General features: G+C 46.5%; 1 protein-coding gene across 1 annotated transcript in view; it reads right to left on the bottom strand.

The window, feature by feature from the left end:
- Window positions 1–13,252, bottom strand: part of LOC306696217 (adhesion G protein-coupled receptor L3-like) — a 112,360-nt gene extending 99,108 nt beyond the window's left edge. The window contains 2 exon segments of the mRNA XM_079159772.1: window positions 310–392; window positions 13,168–13,252. The gene's annotated coding sequence lies outside the window, so the exon portion shown is untranslated.
- Between the last annotated feature and the right edge of the window lie 1,913 nt (window positions 13,253–15,165).

Genomic DNA, 15,165 nt, shown 5'->3' with positions numbered 1-15,165 from the left:
ATTTGTCGGGGGCCAATTAGAGCGCTCCTGTGGCATCACAGATGGAAAACTGGGCTCTCTGGGGGGAGAGTGCTGGGTCATATTTGGGTTTCTAAAAAGCATGATGCATACTGGAGATTCTGCAAAAACAACACGCCAGGTGTGAGTGTATATATATATATATATATATATATATATATATATTTGCGTGACTATCCCCCAGGCCTAAATGAGCCTGCTGTAAAATAAGAATGCATCCTGAGTCAACATCCCTTGGTTTAAATGTGCCTAAAATCGTCACAGGGGTGAGATACACAAAAATATTCTTACCAGTTGTGGTGTACTCTGCTTGGTCAAAGTGAAATGAAACCCCCCAGAGAATCACATCTCAATGGTGGCTGGACGTCCAAGTCCTGCAGAGAGAGAGAGAGAGAGAGAGAGAGAGAGAGAGAGACAGAGGAGAGAAAAAAAAGAGAGGGGGAAAAGGGTGGGGGTGTTATTCAAGCTCAGTGAACTGAAGTCCCTGTCATTTTTCACAATAGAGATGGATAGCCATAATATGTAGTGAACGTGTGGGGTGCGATGTGAATAATGGACCCCCCCCCCCCCCCTTCACACACTATGAGTGAACAGCCACTCAAACGCAAGAACCAGGTCGTTCGCGAGCCACTTCCGCTCGTGATCGCTTGTTTAGCATTTGAGTGTGAGGGTGTGTGTGTGTGTGTGTCTGTGTGCGCGCGGCGCACCTCGTAATGACCTCTTAAGTGTCAGGGTATCAAAGTCTATAATGGTCCATCTCGGCGCTGGCTGGCGGTTTACAGCTTAAAAAGCTCTCTCGCGCCATGATAACTGGTTTATATGGGTGGCATTTCACTGCCAAATGCCAGAGACACTTTTCGGAAAAGGGAAATTGTTAGCTCTGTTACTACAACGTAGAGTGGCAGTTATTCACAGTTAGAATGTCTCTTATATCTTTCTTTTTTTTCTTTCTATCCGTCCCCCCCCCCCACACACACATCTGCATCGTCCCCTTTTTTCCATTACTGCGTTTTCTTCACAATATTCTCCCTTCTGCCTCGGAGACACCCTTTCTGGTTTCCCCTCTTTATTCCCTCTCGTTTTCTCTCTTCACCTCCACCCTCCTCCCCCGACCTATTTCTCTTGAGTGTACACTTTGCAGCCTCATCTCACCAGGGTCAGTATGTGTGTTGTGACTGAGATTGGACGTGGGCTTTTTGCGAGCGCTCCTCTTTGGCATGCAAAAACAGCGTTTTTGCTGTTTACGTGACGGTGCACGAGGCAAACGCCATATATATGTTTGGCCTCGGATTTTCTCTTCCAGAGTCTTTTCTCTGCATGCTTTGCAAGGCATTTTTTTTTTTTTACAGGCACACAGAAACAAGTACATCAACATACTGTAATAACACACACACATACATAATGTCAGAGCCTGGACCTCTGTGGAGCTTTCAGGCAGTGTTGTAATTGGGTCTATTAGCCGGTGCAGGAGGCCGGGAGAGCAATATCTATACGGGCGGGCGGGCAGACGCTGCGACAAAAAGCGGTGTGACTGCACCGCATTTGTGCACACGCTTGCGTTTGCACATATCCACGCGGATGACCACGCACCACCCCGTGTAATATGCGCACGCACGCACTACGATGCGCGAGACTTGCCAGAGGCAACGCAGCATCTGCGAGAAATAAGTTGGGCGCTAAGCCCCCCACCGCCACCCGCCCACCTATGCAGCACCTTCATTCATGTCTTGCTCGCTTCCCCTCCTTCAAACACGTTATGCATTATTCACACGGAGCCGGTCGACAATGGAGGGATCGATGAACGAGGGATTGGAGGGAGAGGGCTTGGAAAAGAAGCGGGGTTTGGAGGCACAGGCCGGGTGGCAGAGGAGCGGAAGAGGAGCGGAACCAGGCGAGGGAAAGAGATTTTTTCATTAGGACTCATTTACGTGACGTGGGAAAGGGGAAAGGGGGAGAAAAGTCCATGCATACATCAGCGGCGCACCGTCGCTTTGTTCCATCACTGAAGAGGAATTCTTCATTAAGTCCTGATTTGTTCTGTCTTTCTGCTGTTGGACGGCACACGTCTTCAGTTTGGGGGAAGCTTCAACTGGATGAAACAAGTGTTTGATTTTGCCTAAAGACACACCAATCTAGTGTCACGAAGGAATCACATTTCATATTGCATGATTCCATACTTGCAGTGTTACGTCTAGTGTTACAATGCAGAGCCAGTGCAGGAGGCAGTACGCCCGTTAGGGAGGCAGTAGGTAAGGATGTTGAGGTCGGGATGAAGATGGCTGGTTTTTTCGGTTCTTAAGATGCATCGAGATTCTGCATCGAGACTCTGCATCGGTGCGGTGACGGAACATAACCGTGCGTTTGGTTCCATTTCAGCTTAGAGTGTGCCGGACGCTTGACAGTCCGCAAGCTTGTCGCTCCTGCTACCAACATCAGCTGCTCTGTTTCAACAATGTTGGGCTCCAAAAAACACGTGCATTCAAGCTAAAATTCAACTGTGGAGTTCTGTCAGAAGATGCAGTGACTTAAACTAAGGAGTCCGCAATCCGCTAGACCAGGGGGGTCACCAACCCTCTTGAGACTGAGAGCTTTCTGAAGGGTAGAGAGTTATGTGTCTACTTTTTGGATGTGATCTTCCCGAATTATAAATTAGCTCCGTGTACCTTTTTAAATGATGAATATCATACATTCAATAGGCCACATATATTAGGAGACTGTCATTGTTCACTGATTACTGTTAATGATTCCTCATAATCATTGCATGCAAGTTTAATAACATCTCTCTGATTAACATAGATTAATCTCTTTCAACATTTCAAAGTCACACAACATCGCATTTGTCACATCTGTTATTGTGTAGCAAAGCGTTTTTTTTTTTTTCCACAGCTGAAAGTGGCCAGCTGAAGAACTTTGGTTGCGTCCGGTTGCCATTATACGGAATAGTACCTGCGGAAGTAAAGATGTCGGCACAAGGTAGAGTACACGCCCTGGTTGAAGGGAAGGCTATGGGAGAGAGGACGGAGTGGACTACTTTCCTCAGCAGTGATTGGACAGATGGGTTAAAAAGTGGCGCGTGCAGCGTTTTACCCGAAAGTTTAGCATTTTTTTTGCTCCTGGCGTCTTTGACCGAACCACTCTACCGGTGACTCGTGCTACATTTAGAACAAGCCCGCCGGCGACTCATTGGCTCCCTGCAGGCGGCCGAGGCGCTCACGGGCACCGCGTTGGATACCTCTGCGCTAGGCTAATCTGTGCTGTTTAAAATGCCAAAGGCATTCAGTGCCCTGTCTCTAGAGCTGCTATGTGAAAACCTCATGATCTGTACATTACAGCACACGTGTGATGCACTGCAGAAGGATTTAGGTTTTGTTTTTGTCAAATTGTGTGCGCTGAGTTGGCCCACACAGATACTGGTGTTGAAAAAAAAAGCAGCTTTTTATCTTATAGACTGTTGTAGTGTGATTTGAAAGCACTTTCTAAATAACAAGATTTGTCTGACTGCTTGTATTGATCAGTGAAAAAGTAGCCATGTGGAGAGGTACAGAATATTGATCAAGATGCATTTGCCTTTTGAAGATTCACACCACTAGATACAGTCTTAACCAAGTTAGTTTCATAACTTTAACCATATCTCATGTTTCATGCACAGATATGGTAGCAAGAAGAATTTCCTTGTTTTAACTGTGGCATCTTCTTTTCTTCTGATGATAGAATTTAGAGGACTAAGTTGGAAAAGCAGGCAGGACACAGTTCTTTCTCTAACTTCCTTTTTTTTTTTTTTGTTGCTGCTGTTGAAGATTTTGCTAACCATGTCAACATTTGAATGAATGTCTATATTAATACCAACTGATCGCTCAATTTCCCTACTAAGATACATTCCCCCCCCAGCAGCCGTAGGAGCAGACTATACCGCTTTGAGTACAGGGTTAAGATTTAACACCGTTTGAGTTTAGATGAGGAAGATTGCAGCACGATTTTGATCAAATGAAGGTGAGAGGGCTCCTCTGAGAGGAACCAGCAGCGGAGCAAAGACGAAGGGCAGATTTAGATGGGAAAGCTTCCACCACTGGAAGAGCTCGGGAGGGGCGCTGGCTGAGAGGGTTTTGGACGGCGAGTAGCCTGACTGAACAATAATAGATGGACGGGATGAGGAGAAGGAAGAGTTTTTTTCCCCCTAAAGTCTCTGGACACAATGTCTTCCTGAAATAAAAAAATAAAAAAAGATGTAAATATATTCATCATGATGGACGCTGCCCATTTTCTCACAGTGAAAACAATGGTGTTTTCTATTATGAGCGGCAGTGGTTGTATCGATGTCGCCACCATTACTCATGAGCCCGCTGTATGTAATTAACACGACTCCACAGTATGCTTTTATAATGGTTTTTCATGTATGCCCCTTTGTAATTACGCTTCGAAACAGATTGCGCCACAACACACCAGAAATTGCGTTGATGCCTGTTGGTGGAGATTCATGGCGCTTCCCGAGGGGAACTCTGCTACGCCTTCCTTTTTTCTTTTTAAAGGGAGGCGTCCCCCTATATGGTCACGCTAAAACCACAATTCGCCCCCTTGGATTCCATATAAGCATGAAGAATATGGAGCAATAGTGTAGATGGTCTACCCAGGCGTAAAATTAAAGACTCTTGTCTATGTGCCCCACATAAATCTTTGAGAGAGAGAGAGAGAGAGAGAGAGAGAGAGAGAGAGAGAGAGATGGGTGATGAGAAAGGGAGGTGTACATGATGAAATAAAATAAAAAACTGGTTGATTTGTCCAGTGATTGTGAACCGATGAACTGTAATGAACTGTACTCAACCCTGGACGATGAGACGTTTCAATCCATGCGTGCACACACACACACACACACAAAGAAAAAGACGCAGGCCGACATATATCGTCCCACCCATGAGAATAGCTTACAGTAATTGCCTGACATGGGTTTTACACACAGATTGGTTTTAAAATACCAAATATCATTTATCAAAGGCTTGCTTCAGCACACCCTCACTCTCCGCAATAAAGGTCCTCACCCAATTCCCTCTCATCTTGATACATGTGATGGATGCCGCCTCATCTATCATACGCGCACCGTACGAGAGAGAGCCAATCAGGGGATCGAAAACGCTCGTAAGAACACTGCAGGAGAGCAGGCCGTACAATTTCTTACATGGTTAGAAAACAGACGCGTGGTCGGTGTAAGTTATTGCTGCAGGCCCACGGGCCAGAGTGGTGCTCATCTGTCTTGGTGTGACACTATCAGGGCTCCCTTGCAAAAACACGGAGGTGGTAAAATGGTTTTATTGCAAAAATGTGAAAGATACGTCAGGGACGAATTGGCGGGTGCTGAAACATGCCAAAGGGGCGCGGTGCTTCTATCTCAAGTGAGCTGTGACGTCTCTGCAGAAAACCACACAGACCCACACAGCTCTGCTTATTTTTGAATGTGCTAAGTGGGACCCAGCAGATGATCTGAGCACCGTGCTCCCACAGAGGTACTCACCAGACAGTTAAAGATTTAGTTTTTTTGAAAATTTGATTTTGGGACAATGACATGGCTGGAAAGTCTTGTTGTTAAACATTCTATAGAATTATATTTACCGTTTGTCAACCATGTTATTGACTTTTAATCTTGCTTGCATAATGTTAGCTTTGTGCTAGCGTTATGCTAAAAAATCTTTACGTTGCTTTGGAGACAATAAAATGGCTGGATAGCTAGCTAGTCTAGTTGTTAAACATACTATTAAATGATATGTACAGTTTGTCAACCATATGCAATGTTATTGACTTTGAATCTGGCTAGCGTTATCTTTATGCTAGTTTTTTGATGTTATGAAAGATTTGGGGAGGATAACATGGCTGGATAGCTAGCTAGCCTTGTTGTTAAACATACTATTGAAGGATATGTACAGTTTGTCAATCATAAGCAGTGTTATTGACTTTGAATCTTGCTAGCATAACGTTAGCTTTCTGGCTCGTAGCTGAGCCAAAGCGTTCTATGAGCTGAAGGACTAGAAATGCCTCACTTTGTCAAAGGTCTGTCCTATTTACTGGAGCAGTGAACAACATTTCCATTCCATAAGAACCTTATGGGATGGTTATGATTGTTCCAGGTATTGCCAAATCCTCAGGGTTGCCAGGGAAACGGAGTGAAAGGCGTGGAAAAAAACTTTTAATTTGATTTTTGGTTTGCAAAATGCATGAAAATATAAATCAATCGTCTTTTTTGTTCTTTGTCAAGTGACCGCTGCACGTTGGACGGTTCAGGCCTCCGCATCGTCCATCAATTCCTGATAATGGAGACCTCGGCTGGCATTATCCATTACTCAGAGTAAGCTAGTCCGCTCGATAACATGAGGGGAGGAACACAAAACAGCGCAAATGATGTACACGTGCATCATCAAGCCATTGATCACTACTACATCTGTTAATATCTCTGTTCCATCAAGCATAACCATCTAGTCGCCCTCGCCCTCCTTCAGCCTATCACACTGCACCATCAAACTAAGCTCCGGATCAATATTCCCTGGCACATATTCTCACTCTCAAAGACTTGAAACATGAAAACGCCATTCGATATCACTCAAGATCACAGCTGTGCCACCGAACAGGCACAATAAATGACAATATTCTATATGTTTTTTTTTAATTCCCCATCTAACGACCAGTCGCATCAAATCACAGCGCTTTGAGTTGGATCGTTCTGTCTGGTTTATGCTGAAAGGAAGCAGATGAACAGGGAGTGGAAGATGTATGTAATGCAGTTAAAGTAAAAGCCCAGTAAGCAGGAAATTTAAGAGGGGCCTGGGGATGATGGTATTACAGCAGACACTGATTGTGGACAATCTGCTGAAGAAGGAAAAGATATGGAAAATATCATTGGATATGGTGGATGTAAGAGGCGTGTGAACACATGAAAAGCCGGAGGGGGGGGGGCGTAAGAGGAAATATTGCAACAAATTGCCAATCTGTAAAGAATCCGGTGTGCTCTGTGCAACTGTTGTAAGTTGAAGTAAACGGTCCTCGAAATACAATGTCATTACAACAATCGAACCAGAATTCCCCTTCCATTGTCTCAGTCGAACAGCCCGGTCCTTTTATTCCAATCCGTCTCCTTAACAATACTGCATTTCCAGAATCCTGCTGCAGTTTCCTCCATTGATAAGAAATACTGTGTCATACCGCGGCACCGGGAGATTTATGCCCCCAGCCCTGCAATGACCTCATTGTTCACTGCCCCATAATTCAAATCTGCTCCGCCGTGTTGCATCACATTGTGTGTGTGACTCATTTCCGAACACCCCATTCTCTCAACAAGCCCCGGCCTCCACAGAACGCCACAGTCGACCGCACAAACGACACACAGATAAGAACACCCCCCCCCCCCCCCCCCACATGCACACTGTGGCGACTGACTTTAACGCTTGCGTAATGCACAGCTTGCGCTCACACAAGCAGCAATGCGCTGTTTCAAATGGACTGAATCTTGGGACGAGGGGGGGGGGGGGGGGGGGGGGGGGACTATTGTAAATGATTTCCTGCGGAGACCAAAATAATCGGCGGGCCTTGGAGTGAGCTTTCTTCCAATCACTCTGGCCTTGTACACTGATTCTCCATTCAGCTCCCTAATGGCACTATGTGTGTGTCACTAAATATACAGCTGCCGGCTGCGTCGGTGCGTGGCTCTCTCCGGGTGCACGAGCTTATGAGTGTGTGTGTGTGTGTGTGTGTGTGTGTGTGTGTGTGTGTGAGTGTGAGAGAGAGAGAGAGAGAGAGACTGGTGGTAATTGATGTGTGTCGCAATGATGTGTGTTTAGAGCATCTGTGGGAAGAAATGTAGTCGCGCGAGCCCGTGCGTGTGTGTGTCTTCTATCGAGTGTTGACAGCTTGGAGTGGGGCGCGGGGAGGTGAAGGGCACAGAGGAGGAGCGTGGACAGGAGATGTGTTGACTGCAAGAACAAGTGTTTGTTTTGTTTTTTCCCTTTCTTTGTGAAGAGGGAGTGAGTGAGGTTTTCCAAGAACAATGGGCGGTGTGGATACAGTAGCTAACGTAGCGAGCACTACGCGTTTTCAAATTGTATTTTACGACTTCAGCCGCAACGTTTACATAGTTATTGTAATCGCTGCACAGTGTCGCTTGAGGCGAAATTAGATTTGGCGGGCTAAGAGGAACGGTTTAGAAAATCAATTGCGATGCATGCAGCCATCTTTCGCAGGTGTGTTATCGAGAATAATCGTATGGAAATAAAACAGCATAACCGGACCCTTTTCACAGCATCCTCACTCCAGGAGGCACTGGAGCGCACTGGCACTTCACAATGGCTCAGCAACAGCCATCATCTTCACTTGATAGGGCCCCGCTTCAAGAGTGTTACAAGGTGTTTCACAGCCAATAAAGCCACGATAAACAAAAGACGATGACTGGACTAAAAATATTCAGGGGCCGTCTAAGAAACAACGGGTCGACCGGTCAAAGCAAAACAAATCAAAGTCCGTATTTTATTATTGTGAGATGTGACATTGATTTTTCAACACCTAAGCCTCTCTGATTGATCACTCCGAAGGCAAGGCAACAGGATGGTGAAGTAGGAGCCATCAGCGTGTGTTTGTTCTCTTACATCGGCCAATTCATTACATCCAATATCTGTTCCTTTTTTTATGGAAGGAAAGTAGCAGGAAGTACAAAGTGGGGACGAGCCAAAGACATCATCACATCGGCACAATTTAGATGTGATAATAAATGGCTGGTGGTTTGGGGAATTAATTTACACTGATTGATTTCTCAATCATTTTTATGTGAGGTGGATCACAACCTGAGGTCCTTAGGCTTTCTTTAATTTGGCTGTTACACAACGCTGATGAAAAACAAGATGCAATCAAACCTTTGACGGCTTTCCGACGTGTTCAACAGCTCTGCTTTTGTTGCAGTAACACAAGAAAATGTGTTATTTTTTTATTATTAGAATTTTATAATTATTATTATTATCAGAAATGTGTGGGAAAATGACTGTGATGGTTTCCTAAAGCCCAAGGTGAAGCCTGTGAAAGGGCTTGTGTTGTCCAAACACTCCAAATCAAAGGATCCCAACAATATTTTCAGGATTCAGAAGCTGGGGCTAGGTAATGTAAAGAACACCTTAAAGGAGACATATCGTGCTCATTTCCAAGTTCATACTTGTATTTCGGGTTTCTGCTAGAACACGTTTACATGTTTTGATGTCTTTATTTTTCTTGTACTGTCTGAATATACCTGTATTCACCCTCTGTCTGAAAACGGAAAGGATCCACGTTGACTTCCTGTCAGCTGATCAAGTCGCACAGTTTCCCGCAGTCTTCAAAGAATATATATTTCTTTAATGGCGTTGTATTCTATCCTTTATTTTTTTGAATGTCTGCCGTGTGAAGCGCTTTGTGACTGCTGCTCGTTTTGATAAGTGCTATATAAATAACCATTATTATAATTATTAATATCAACCACACAAGATATGTTTTTATACTAAACCTTCGTAGCACAACGTGACACTAATAACCTACATATACATACATATAAATATTACAATTACATGGAAAATTTTGATTTTCTACAAAACGCGGTGTTTGTCTTCAAAAGTGAGAGCCAATCGGCTCTTTGACAGCAGAGGCGTTTCCCATCATGCCCTGGGTCAAGCAGTCAGTGGACACCGACTGCGGCCCCCTCGATCTCGTGTGGTTATCGTTGCCCATGACGTGAGAGCAAGTCGGGATAAAAGTCGGTAAGCACATCTAATGCACTGTTCGGACATCTTCGCCAATCTGGCTCACGTCGAACTTCGTGACATCACAAACGTATGCGTAAAATCCAGACGGCTCGTTTAAAAGGCACGGTGTCTGAATACGGGCAGTGAGTGTGGATTGGGCTTTTTGATACTTTCGTAGTGTATTTATACAGCACCCAGACCTGTTCAATAATAAAGAAATTCAAATCTCACTTTATACAATATGGGACCTTTAAAATAGAATCTGTCATTACACTAAACCGTTTATTATCATTTAATCCCGTGCCAGCGGGTTACAGCGAACACTCTGAAACATCTTTCTTCTTTGACCTACACTTTGGAAACATTGATTTGGAAACCATGGCTGATTTAGCATCACAGTTTCCTGCCAAACAATGCAATAATCATCGAGCAGCACTACAATGTGCCTCGCCTGCAAACGGCCCCGTCAACAGACTGCACGAGCAGTCAGGCCGCCAGTGTAGCCCCCCCCCCATCGGCCCCAAATCACAGACAGATAATAGGCCGTGGTGGTTCGAGCAGAAAGCCCTCCAACCGTTCCATATCGAGGCAGGAGTGAGACATCTCTCTCTGGAGGGCCGTTGTAGACGAGGCCATAGGAGCAATGAGATCTGACAGACAGTCCTCTAGCTGCTGGTTCCCCCCTTTCTAAATTCTAATCAGGTAGCAAAGCAACGGCACGGGCCTCTTGCATGGTCTCCACCTCTAACAGGCTGGAATGATATTGGAGGCAGGCTCCACAAATTTACAGAGAGGTGAACTGAGCCACCGAGGGTAGGAGGAAGGGTGCGTTAACACATGGCCGAGAGCTTTAGGTGGACGAGCAAGACAGGCCGAGGATCCGGCCTCGCTATTTCGTTAACGGTGAGAGAGAGGCCTTTTTTTTAATGGGGGTAAAACCCGGCACACAACGCGGGGTGGTCGAGGCAAACTTTATGTTATTATTGCAGCGTTTTTAAGACTTTTTCCTCGCAGCTCAAGCCACGAGATTGACAAATGTATTTATGCAGGAAGGCCTCGGTTGTCTCCGTGAGCACAACAAACACCGCCGTCTGTTTATCTGCAAGGCTCTCTGACACGCAGACCTTTTACCTCGCTGCGCATAAATTAACTAAACAGAGGAGTGGAACTGCAAATTCTTGAGGAAATGACGCTTGTTAGAGTGGCAGTTCAGGGGGAAAGCGGGCCCTTAGGTTCCGTGGGCCCCGCTAAAACAGAATTAATTGCACAAAGAAGTTGGACTCTCTGATAACCCCTGACGACAGAAATGGAGACACTTTGTCTTAATTTACAAGTGTGTGTGTACCGAGGTGTGTTTTCATTATCTGGAGGTCTGGATGTTTAATCTTTGATCCACTTATTCAAATCGCACGCCGCCTCCATTACAGGGTCAGATATTGTTCTCGGGAGCCGTCTAAATCCAAAACCAAATATTGTGTTACATCAACAGCTCCAAACAAAGAAAGTCAGCCCCGCTCGGTCAATGAAGCGAAACAATCCAAATTAGCACAACCATCGTCCTCCCCCCCCCCCTTTCCATCTCCAACAAGGGGCTTTCCTCTTCTTCGTGCATCATCATAAGTGGAATGAATCGGTGACCTGATTAAAGTGAGGACACACAGACCTGCTGTCAGCAGAATGCTTTGATTGCTGCCGTTGCATGTCGCACAGCTTCAGGTGCTTTTTTTTTGTTGTATAAACTTCCGCGCCGCCTTGGCGTCTTTACTCAACATGACCCGAGGTGCTCTTTGACACGTTCGCGCTGTGATTTCAGACTGACACCCTTTAGAGGCCATCCCCAGCCGTTAAAACATCCACCGGAGCAGGTGTGGCATCGGACAACGGAATAAAAGCACTGTGGAGGTTACATTTTCCCTCCCAAAAAAACGAAAAAGCAAAACAGAAGATTTTTTTCTCTCTCTCAACCGTTTAAAACAAAGAACATCACTTAAGACACAAGCAGATGGCCCGCTGAGCAGATGATTTAGTGATATCCATCTCACCCACAAACACGATAATCTCCTTGGAGACCGGTCGGCGCTTTGAACGGAACGCCGCCGAAATGGCAGCCTAGCAAATCCATGGCAAAGCCCCCCCCCCCCCCCCCCCCCCCAATCGCCTGCACAGGGGAGCCGCTTCTCTCACCTGCAGCCCTGACTGATGAGCAGACATGCTGTCCAGCCAACCTACAGCGCCAACGAACCACCCGTGTCGCGCTGAACATGGAGTTTGCACACACAATGTATGTTCTCTGCTTTGGATGGCAGGGATTCAAGAAAAAAAAAGGGTTGGGGGGGGGGGGGGGGGGGGGGCGCAGCCACCCAAGCAGACACAGCAGACGGCCACTGAGATGCTTCGATTGCAAGATATCTGCATTTGTGTGCAGCCCACTTAAAAAGATAAATCATGTCATTCATCATCAGCATGGGGGCACAATAACATAGTTATTTGTTAGTTTTTGTGTGTGTGTGTGTGGGGGGGGGGGCACTGATCTGAGGCAAGGTGCTCCTCTCAGTTCAGGTCAAGATCGAAGAACTGTGCAACCTTCAGTAGATCTCAGTTACACATCAAGGTCATCTGCACACACAGCCCCCCCCCCTCCCATCCACAACCCACAACCCTGGACGCCTCCTCTGTAAATAAGAGCCGTCGCTTCTTTTTTTTACCCCGTGGATGCGCATGATTGACGTATCCTGGAGGTGCACTGGCCCTTTTCTTTTTTTTTTTTTTGTCTTCCAGAGTCTCCGGATTCCGGACTGCGGGTCGGCACGGCAGCCCGCACAAAATGAGCTAACTGCATTCCAATACTCCCCCCCACCCTCCCCAAAAAACACGGCTGCCGTCGAAACGGCAGCGGCAGGTGAACGGCTTTCTATCCGCCGAACCATCGCGGCCAAAGGTTTGTCACTTTGCGCCTCCCCTCCAGCGACGCAGACGCACGCAGCCACACAATGACAATCGCGTATACAAACCCGCCGTTAATATGATCGCGTTGATTATCGGGAGGGTAATGGGTGTCATGAGCCCGTCACCTCGCCTCACAGCGACATGCTCGCATCCGAGCAACGCCCCATCTAGCCAACAAGTCGCCGGAGCATCATGTGTGCGAACACGGCTAACTATATTACATTATCACCCCCCCACACACACACACACCACCATCCTCGTCCAGTAAGGGCCACTTTCCGCTCCCCTTAAGTAGCTACAAGGCCACATTCCCATGGGCATCCGTGAGAACCAAAAGTCAGCCCGCCGTATATATAGCGTTCAGATGCGATGCACGCAGCGGTTTTGCCGACGTTCACCAGCGATGTCTGCAAATAAATGTAAAAGAAAATCACAATATGTGCAGGAATAGAGAGAGAATCCTTACCGTGTCATCAGTCGCAGCGGTATAGGCGCATACATACACATCCAGCGCACGGAGGAGTCAGGAATAAACCTCCTTTTTCTGCGCTCTTTTTTTCATACAGTCCTCCGGATCTGGATGGAAATATATATTTCCTAGTCGATCAAATCATTTCACCGATTGGCCCCCTCGACTCCTCGGCTCTGTGGTTAAATGTTGGTGCCGCAATTTAAAAAAACAAAAAAAACTAACAACGACCGTGGGTAAATCTTACCGAAAGAAAGGATGGAGATGAAGCTGAGGATGTAATAAACCGGCGGCTGCGTGCTTAGTATCCCGATCAGCGCGCGCACGGGAGGAGGTATAGGCGATCGCGTCCGTCCAAATGCACTAAGTCCAGTGGAGTGCTGGAGGAGGACAGAGGCGTATCTCTCTCTCTCTCTCTCTCTCTCTCTCTCTCTCTCTCTCTCTCTCTCTCTCTCTCCGTCTGTCTGTGTCCCGTCCTCCCTCCCTCCCCTTTCTTTCTTTCTTTATCTTCCGCGGCTGCCTTTATGTTCTTACTGACTTCAGCTGAAGTCCACAGGCGCGGAGCGCAGCGGAGCAGAGGACCGCGGTCAACAAACACACCCACACACATGCACTTACACGCACACACACACACACACGCACGCTCACAGTGAGGGAGAGAGAGAGAGGGGTCAGAAATAACAAACCAATTTGGAGGCACGGTGGATGCTCGGTTGATCGAGCGCAGCCCGGCGAAAGGAGCGTTGCGTTGCAGGCGGGCGGGGAGCCGAGGAGGAGGCGGGGGGGGGGGTGGAAAACATGGAACTGGATCTGGCTCCTTAAATCTCTGGAGCGAGGGCTCCACCTGCCGTGTGAAAGCGCACAGGGGTTCCCAAACTTTTCACAGTGAGGACGTTTTTAAATGTTTATTTTTATTTTTATTGTATACATTTATACATTAATTTAGACCCACGACCGGATATGAAATTGATTCAAGGAGACCCGGTGTGTGATTGCGTTATTGTGCATTTCTTGTGACAATGATTGGAACTATAGTTCCAATCATTGTCACATTCTCAGCGAAATACAGAGGAGCAAAAGTCAAATCGGTGAACTCATGCAATCCAATAAAGAACTCTGCAGGTCTTAGTTTAGGGTTAAAAAGGCCAGAAATGAGAGGTAAAATCAAGAAAATAATGTGTGTAACCATCCAGGGCATATACGTAAATCATAATGAATCCATTACATGTAACATTAAATCAATGTGCGTAAAAGCCATCCATAGCAACCGTGTAGCTCCGGGTATTGGCATGCGCATTACGACGTTTTGACTTCATTCTTTGGAAAGTTGATGTATGGAGGTGTGGGACAGGGCCTGTGTAGGCCGTTATGAGTTTGGAGTCCTCATAATATTCAGAGTTTAGTTTAGTTTATTTGCAGAATTCTAAAATACACAAACATAACGGAGATAAATGATAACCCGGCAAAAATGCAGAAAAACTGGGCTTATTTGAAGCCTCCACCTATAATGGTAAAAATACACAATATTATACAAAAAAAAAAATTCTGTACATAAGATACTACGTAATAATATTGCCAAAGTATTTGAACAAGTTCTAATTGCAGAGTGAACTGAAATGCCTTAGCAGGATTACTGCGGGCTATAGTTGGGACGAGCCCTCTTGTTGCCTGAAGATCACAGGGGTGACATGCGCACTGCGCGGAGCGAGTTCCCAAGCCGCAGGACTCACAAATGCTGGGGGGGGGAAAAACAAAGCGCGCAGCGTGCTTCTCGGTGTCTCCCAATAAGCTGTTATGACCTGTACCATCAGCGAAGTGTCCTCCTCGGTACACGCCGCAGGTAAATTTACACCCCGCGGACCGGTGGAGGAGGTGCTGGACGCGCTGCGCTCGGGGAGCGGACCTGTTGATATAGAGCCCACCGGCGCTGCAATGGAGGTGAGAGGAGGCTTTCTGCAACAGGGCGCTTCTGAACTGTCCGTCTGTTCGTCACGG

This window comes from Pholis gunnellus (assembly GCF_910591455.1).
Source record: "Pholis gunnellus genome assembly, chromosome: 5".
NCBI classification, from domain to species: domain Eukaryota; kingdom Metazoa; phylum Chordata; class Actinopteri; order Perciformes; family Pholidae; genus Pholis; species Pholis gunnellus.
The sequence above is the reverse complement of the archived record's forward strand: the minus strand, read 5'-3'. Positions and strand labels throughout refer to the sequence as shown.